The sequence below is a fragment of the Triticum aestivum genome, chromosome 6B (assembly GCF_018294505.1).
Source record: "Triticum aestivum cultivar Chinese Spring chromosome 6B, IWGSC CS RefSeq v2.1, whole genome shotgun sequence".
NCBI lineage: Eukaryota > Viridiplantae > Streptophyta > Magnoliopsida > Poales > Poaceae > Triticum > Triticum aestivum.
Window position 1 is genome coordinate 298620095 of NC_057810.1, and position 8623 is coordinate 298628717.

Here is an 8623-nt window from a genome sequence, read left to right on the forward strand (position 1 = left end):
TAGTTGTTTTCCATCACATGTTCAGATTGCAAGGTGCATTAAATCATTGCATGCAAGTATTAAGAGAAAATTGACCAATGCATGTACTTTATGCATGCATGCATTGATAAACATAATTTTTTGAGGATAACAAGAGCATTAATTAGGTGCTTTTGCAAAACTACAAAAGGTATTCCACCACTCGCCATCTACCTTGATTGGTGAGTGAAAGCACAAGTGCTCCCTAGGTGGTTTTGGTAATTAATGTCAACATATCTCTTGTTGGACTAACACTTTTATCTAGTATATTTCAGATAAGTTCAACAATGGAGTGGCATGGACTAAAGGATTTGGGAACTCCTTCAAGATGCTAAGGACAAAGGATTGGCTCAAACTTCAAGCTCAAGACTCTTCATTTTACATTTTAGTGGTCCAAGATCACATTGAGTCTATAGGAAAAGCCAATACTATCAAGGAGGGATGATGTGTTGCTTAATGAGCCTCTTGCTTCATGTGCTTAGTGATATGCTCCAAAACCCTCAACTACTTTCCCACTTCCACAAATGACCTAAACCCAAAGCCAAAATCGGTCACACCGAAATTTCCTATCCAGCGCCACCGATTCCATAAGTCATAGCCACTGCCACAAACCCTAAGCAAATCGGTCTTACCGATAGGGATCTCGGTATCACCGAGATGGGATTGTAATCTCTCTGTGTATGTCCATTATCAAAGTCAGTCTCACCGAGTTTGAGCAATCAATACTACCGAGATTACAATGCCAACTCTCTGGAAACTTACTATCAAAATCGGTCCCACTGAGTTTGAGTAATCGGTCCCACCGAGTTTGCCTGACCCACTCTCTGGAAAGCTTATTACCAAAATCGGTCCCACCGAGTTTGTGTAATCGGTCCTACCGAGATTACATTATGCCCTAACCCTAACTGAGTCGGTCTCACCGAGTTGCATTTCGGTCCCACCGAAAACCCTAAAGGTCACATTATTTGCTGAATCGGTCTGACCGAGTTTAACGATTCGGTCCCACCGAGTTTGGCAAATTGTGTGTAACGGTTAGATTTTGTGTGGAGGCTATATATACCCCTCCACCTCCTCTTCATTCATAGAGAGAGCCATCAGAACAAACCTACACTTCCAGCATACATTTTCTGAGAGAGAACTACCTACTCATGTGTCGAGGCCAAGATATTCCATTCCTACCATATGAATCTTGATCTCTAGCCTTCCCCAAGTTGCTTTCCACTCAAATCTTCTTTCCACCAGATCCAAAACCTATGAGAGAGAGTTGAGTGTTGGGGAGACTATCATTTGAAGCACAAGAGCAAGGAGTTTATTACCTACACACCATTTCTTACTTCTTGGAGAGTGGTGTCTCCTAGATTGGCTAGGTGTCACTTGGGAGCCTCCGACAAGATTGTGGAGTTGAACCAAGGAGTTTGTAAGGGCAAGGAGATCGCCTACTTCGTGAAGATCTACCGCTAGTGAGGCAAGTCCTTCGTGGGCGACGGCCATGGTGGGATAGACAAGGTTGCTTCTTTGTGGACCCTTCGTGGGTGGAGCCCTCCGTGGACTCGCGCAGCCGTTACCCTTCGTGGGTTGAAGTCTCCATCAACGTGGATGTACGATAGCACCACCTATCGGAACCACGCCAAAAACATCCGTGTCTACAATTGCGTTTGAATCCTCCAAACCCTTCCGTTTACTTTCTTGCAAGTTGCATGCTTTACTTTCCGCTGCCTATATACTCTTTGCATGCTTGCTTGATATGTATTGTGAATGTTGAAATTGTGCCTAAACTCCACATAAATTCAAAGGAACTTAAAAACTGCAACTTTGGTACTAAGTGTCTAATCACCCCCCTCTAGACACCTCTTATCAAGGTCCTACAAGTGGTATCAGAGCATTGGTCTCCATTGCTTTGGTTTAATCACCATTGGAGGATGATGGATGAGTCTACTATTGGGAGTATTAGACATAGAGTGCCTATTCTTGATGGAGAGTACTTTCATGAGTGGAAAAATGAGATGCTTGTTATCTTCAATCAATATCATTTTAACAAATATATTGCTAGTCCTTGTGCACCTTATGTTGATCCTATGCATCCTACCCATGATGAGTCAATTGACATGATTAGGAATCATAGAACTGCCGATCTTATCATTAGAGGATTGCCTAGAAACTTGGTTGGATGTTTGCCTACTTTTAAGTGCGCCTACACCATATGGAAATTTCTTGAGGAACGATTTCCACATTATTCCTTGAAAAATCTTGATGAAATTCTCCATAAGTCTATTGCCTTGAGTAAGATGAATACTAGTGATCCTATGTTTGGTGATCATCTATTTGAGCTTACAAACCTTATGCGTGCCAAAGGAAATGTTGGTATCATTAGTGATATTATTTCCGAAGCTATAAAAATTCATAAGCAAGATTATTGTCAAACTCATTCTAATGAATCACCCTCTCTAGGACTTGATCCACCACATGACGATGTTGAACATGGATACTATGATGAGGATGATGATAGTGACTTCGATCTTGATGATGCAATGAGACATTTTGGTCTTATGGCAAATCTTCGGGGATATATGTCAGGAGGAAAGGAATGGGTTCTTGATAGTGGATGTACCGATCACATGACCGGAGATAAAGACATGTTCCGTGAGCTTGCTGATAATGATAGTCCTCGAAAGTATGTCACTTTCGGTGACAACTCAAAGGGTAAGGTGGTTGGCCTTGGTAAGGTGGCCATATCACATGATAGCTCCGTACAAAATGTCATGCTCGTTGAATCTCTTGGTTACAACTTACTTTCAGTATCTAGACTTGCTGATTTCGGTTTCAATGTTCTATTTACTAAAGTAGATTGCCAAGTGTTTCGTCGAGATAATCATAAAATGGTCTTTACCGCTGTGTGTAAAGGTGATCTATACATTGTTGATTTCACTAAAAAGGCTTAGCCTAAAACTTGCTTCATTGCTAAATCCTCAAAAGGTTGGTTGTGGTATAGACGATTAGGTCATGTTGGTATGCGAAACCTTGACAAGCTTATTAAAGGAAATCATATCCTTGGAGTTAATGATGTCATATTTGATAAGGATAGACTTTGCAGTGCTTGTCAGGCAGGTAAACAGTTTGGAGGAAGGCATCCCGTGAAGAACATCATGACCACAAGGAGGCCACTCGAGCTACTTCACATGGATCTCTTTGGTCCCAACTCTTACAAGAGTCTCGGTGAAAATTCTTTTGGTCTAGTTATAGTTGATGATTTTTCAAGATTTACGTGGGTGTTCTTTATCGATGATAAATCGCACGTCCAAAAGATCTTCAAAAACTTCGCTAGGAAGGCCCAAAATCAGTTTGAAGTGAAGATCAAGAAGGTTCGCAGCGACAACAGAACGGAGTTCAAGAACGAAAATGTGGACACCTTTCTTGACGAAGAAGGGATTTCACACGAGTTCTCGGCTACGTACACACCTCAACAAAATTGAGTTGTTGAGAGGAAGAACTGGATGCTCATCGAAATGGCGAGAACGATGCTTGATGAGTACAAGAAGCCGAAGCACTTTTGGGCGGAAGCGGTTGAGACAGCTTGTCATGCAACAAATCGCTTGTATCTTCACAAGCTACTCGGCAAGACGGCATACGAGCTCCTCACCAGTAACAAACCCCAAGTTGGATACTTTCGAGTATTCGGCTCAAAGTGCTACATTCTTGATAAGCATCGTCGCTCTAAATTTGCTCCTAAATCTCATGAAGGTTTCCTACTCGGTTATGGCTCAAACTCTCACACTTATCGTGCCTACAACAATTCCACCCGAAAGGTTGAAGAGACGGTAGTTGTGAAGTTTGATGAATCTAACGGCTCGCAAGTAGAGCAATTGCAAATTGATGTAGGTGACAAAGATCCTTCGGAAGGAATTCAAGACTTGGCTATTGGCAAGGTCCGTCCAACGGAGGTGAAGGAGAGTACCTCGTCCATCCAAGTGGAAGATTCTACCTCACGACAAGGTGAACCAAGAGTTGACACGGAAGCATCCACAAGCGGGACACACCAAGATGAAGAAAACGAGGAAGTGCATCAAGATGAACGTCAACAACCTCCTTCTCCACCACGACAAGAGAACGACAATGCCAACAACGAGGAAGGCCAAGAAGAAGAAGAAGAACAAGATGAAGAAGATGTTCAACAAAGACCCAAGCAAAAGATTTCACGAGTTCGAGAAAGAATTGCTAAAGATCATCCCATCGAGCAAATCTACAATGACATTCAAACCGGGAGAATCACTCGCTCTAAAACTCGTTTAACTAACTTTTGTGAAAACTATTCTTTCATCTCTAGCATTGAACCTATGAAGGTCGAAGAAGCATTGGAAGATCCGGATTGGATAAATGCTATGCATGAAGAGCTACATAACTTTGAGAGGAATCAAGTTTGGACATTGGTTGAGAAGCCCGACAACAACCACAACATCATCGGTACCAAATGGGTGTTTCGCAACAAGCAAGATGAAGATGGACAAGTAGTTCGCAACAAAGCACGTCTCGTCGCCCAAGGCTACACACAAGTCGAAGGTATGGACTATGGTGAGACTTACGCCCCCCTTGCTAGACTTGAGTCCATTCGCATCTTACTTGCCTATGCTAATCATCATGGTATCACCTTGTACCAAATGGACATTAAAAGTGCTTTTCTAAATGGTGAAATAGAGGAGGAAGTATATGTTAAGCAACATCCCGGCTTTGTCAATCCTAAGAAACCCAATCATGTTTACAAACTTCAGAAAGCTCTTTATGGTCTTAAACAAGCTCCTAGAGCATGGTATAAATGCTTGACCAAGTTCCTTATTGAAAAAGGCTTTGAAATTGGGAAAATTGATTCTACTCTTTTTACTAAAAGGGTTAATGGAGAACTATTTGTATGCCAAATTTATGTTGATGATATCATATTTGGTTCAACTAACCCTCATTTTAGTGAAAAGTTTGGGAAGCTAATGTCACAGAAGTTTGAGATGTCTATGATGAGTGAACTCAAATTCTTCCTTGGGCCGCAAATCAAGCAAACTAAGGAAGGTACCTTTGTTTCTCAAACGAAGTACACCAAGGACTTGTTCAAGAAGTTCAATATGCAAGAATGCAAAGGTATGTCTACACCCATGCCTACTAGTGGACATAATGACTTGACCAAAGACGGTGAACCGGTTGATCAAAAAGTTTATCGCTCTATGATTGGTTCATTGTTATATCTATGTGCTTCACGTCCTGATATCATGCTAAGTGTGTGCATGTGTGCACGATATCAAGCTGCTCCTAAAGAATGTCATCTTAAGGCCGTGAAAAGGATAGTGAGATACTTAATCCATACACCAAATTTTGGCATTTGGTATCCTAAGAGGGCCTCTTTCGATCTTGTTGGCTATTCCGACTCGGACTATGCCGGAGACAAGGTTGACAGAAAGTCCACTTCGGGTACTTGTCAATTTCTTGGTAGATCTCTTGTGTCTTGGTCCTCCAAGAAAAAAAACTCGGTATCCTTGTCCACTGCCGAAGCTAAATATATTGCCGCTGGTTCATGTTGTGCTCAATTACTTTGGATGACCCAAACTCTTAAAGATTATGGGATATATGTGAGACATGTTCCTTTGCTTTGTGACAATGAAAGTGCTATCAAAATTGGTCATAATCCTGTGCAACATTCTCGAACTAAGCATATTGAAGTTCGTCATCATTTCATTCGAGATCATGTTGCTAAGGGTGACATTGATCTTAAGCATGTTCGCACCGAAAAGCAATTAGCGGATATATTTACTAAACCTCTTGATGAGAAAGTGTTTTGCAGGTTAAGAGGAGAATTGAACATAATTGATGCTTTGAACTTGGAGTAGAAACTCCATTGGATACATGCAAGACATGAGCTTATGACTAATCCTTGATATTTCTCTTATGATGAAAATCTTATGTCTTGGATATATTTGTATCTCGCATGTCATCTAACTCATGTAGGTACTTGGTGGAATCAAATTCCATGAGATTGTAATCCACTCATATCTTGAGCAATCTCTACATCACCAAGTCTCTACACTATGGTGGTTGAAGACAAGGAAGCACGAAACCATTCAAACATATCCTTTGACAAATTCTATGTTGAGCTTCATGATTGTCATTCTTGGATACACAAGTGCTCTTCCTTGCAAGAACTAACCCATGTAGGTAGATGGACTAAAATTCCAAGTGATGCTCCAAATTCTTGATGAGCTACATCAACCTTGAGCAACCCACACAAGTTCAACTACATGGACAACACCACCAACCAAGGTATGTTATTCCATCTTAGAGAAGCTTTACTCCAAGTCATGAGCTAAAGCAACTCGACAAGATGTGAATACATCAAGATGCTTATACGATAAATGGCAACCCCATTTTGAGCTTAAACGATGAGTATGACCTATGATCAAGTGATCTCACTTGACTCCTAAGTCAATATACTCTAACATAGGTGACTTTGTCACCGACCATCTCTAGATGAAGTTCTCTTGTGCGCTTTTCTGTGTTTTTGCATTTGTCTCATGCATATTTGTTTCCCCTTTCAAAAAAAACTTCATCTAGATTTCTTTCTTTCTGTTTGTTCTGCATTTTCTGCATTCCAATTCATTGCACATCTTTCAGTAAATTCCTTGTAAATCTTTGTGAGATCTTACCAGTCTAGTGAGCTGAGGTGACAAGTGTTTTCTCTACGATGAACTCGGTTTCACCAAGTTGTTATTCTCGGCCCAACCGAATCTTTTCGGTATGACCGAAACATATCACTCGGTGCCACCGACTTCAGAACAGGAAAAATAGTTTGCCACATAATTCTATGTTCTTTGTGATCCAGCTCCACTCAATGAATCTTGTCCTCTGCAAGCATCACATTTTTATCATTGCTTTGTTCTGTGTCTCAAGGACCAAACCCATTCGACAGATTCCAGAAGACCCTTCTTGGAAATTGATGTCAAAGGGGGAGAGAGAGAACATCAAAGCTTATCATTTAGAGAGAGCATCAAAGCTTATCACCTTCCTTCTTAAGGGAGAGAGAGATACCTTCTAGGGGGAGAGACCCTCAAAAGAAGAGAGAGATCTCCAGGGGAGAGGATACTTAAGTAGAAAGTATTTCTCAAGGATCCCAGATGCTTGGTGTTCAAGAGGAGAGATGTCCACATGTCTTCTTGAGGGGAGAGACATGTTCATATGTTCTGTTACGCTTATTTGCATTAGCAATACATTAGCTCTAAACATTAGCTCTGATCATCATTCATATCTTTCAGCTCTATTTTCTTTCAGCTCTGATTTTCTGTTCCCTATCTTCTCCCAGTATCCCATATTAGATTCAGGGGGAGCAAGACATCTAAGGGAAAGAGATCATTTAAATTCATTGCATATCTTTACTCTTGGGGACATGTCAAATTCATGTGGTACTTAGTACTCACTCTCTACATGTCATCCCAGTCTTGGTATTCTTGTGATCTCTTCTGTTTGCTCTAGCTAGTGGATGTATCTGTGTTATCTAACCTTGTTTACGCAGGTTCATTCCATCCTAAGCCAACTCAAGACCACAAGGTAAGTATATGCATCACAATCATGTGTATGAGGAATTCTTGCTGATGTACATATTGTTTGCAAGAAGAACTCATGAGCATGAAGGTATTTTCTTCAACATTCTTTGCTCTGATGCATATGGCCAAGATACATGTAACACATTGCCTGCTCTATATTGTTTATGCTCTCACATGCTTCTATATTCCATATTCACATGATTGCATACATGTAGGGGGAGCCTATGTTTGTTACATGTCTTTCCAAAGCTTTACTTGCTACTCTTTATATCTTTATCTAAAGCTTTGATGTATGTTTCCATCAATTACCAAAAAGGGGGAGATTGAAAGCACAAGTGCTCCCTAGGTGCAACATATCTCTTGTTGGACTAACACTTTTATCTAGTATATTTCAGATAAGTTCAACAATGGAGTGGCATGGACTAAAGGATTTGGGAACTCCTTCAAGATGCTAAGGACAAAGGATTGGCTCAAACTTCAAGCTCAAGACTCTTCATTTTACATTTTAGTGGTCCAAGATCACATTGAGTCTATAGGAAAAGCCAATACTATCAAGGAGGGATGAGGTGTTTCTTAATGAGCCTCTTGCTTCATGTGCTTAGTGATATGCTCCAAAACCCTCAACTACTTTCCCATTTCCACAAATGACCTAAACCCAAAGCCAAAATCGATCACACCGAAATTTCCTATCCGGCACCACTGATTCCATAAGTCATAGCCACTGCCACAAACCCTAAGCAAATCGGTCTTACCGATAGGGATCTCGGTATCACTGAGATGGGATTGTAATCGTCCATTATCAAAATCGGTCTCACCGAGTTTGAGAAATCGGTACTATCGAGATTACAATGCAAACTCTCTGGAAACTTACTATCAAAATCGGTCCCACCGAGTTTGAGTAATCGGTCCCACCGAGTTTGCCTGACCAACTCTCTGGAAAGCTTATTACCAAAATCGGTCCCACCGAGTTTGTGTAATCGGTCCTACCGAGATTACGTTATGCCCTAACCCTAATTGAATCGGTCTCACCGAGT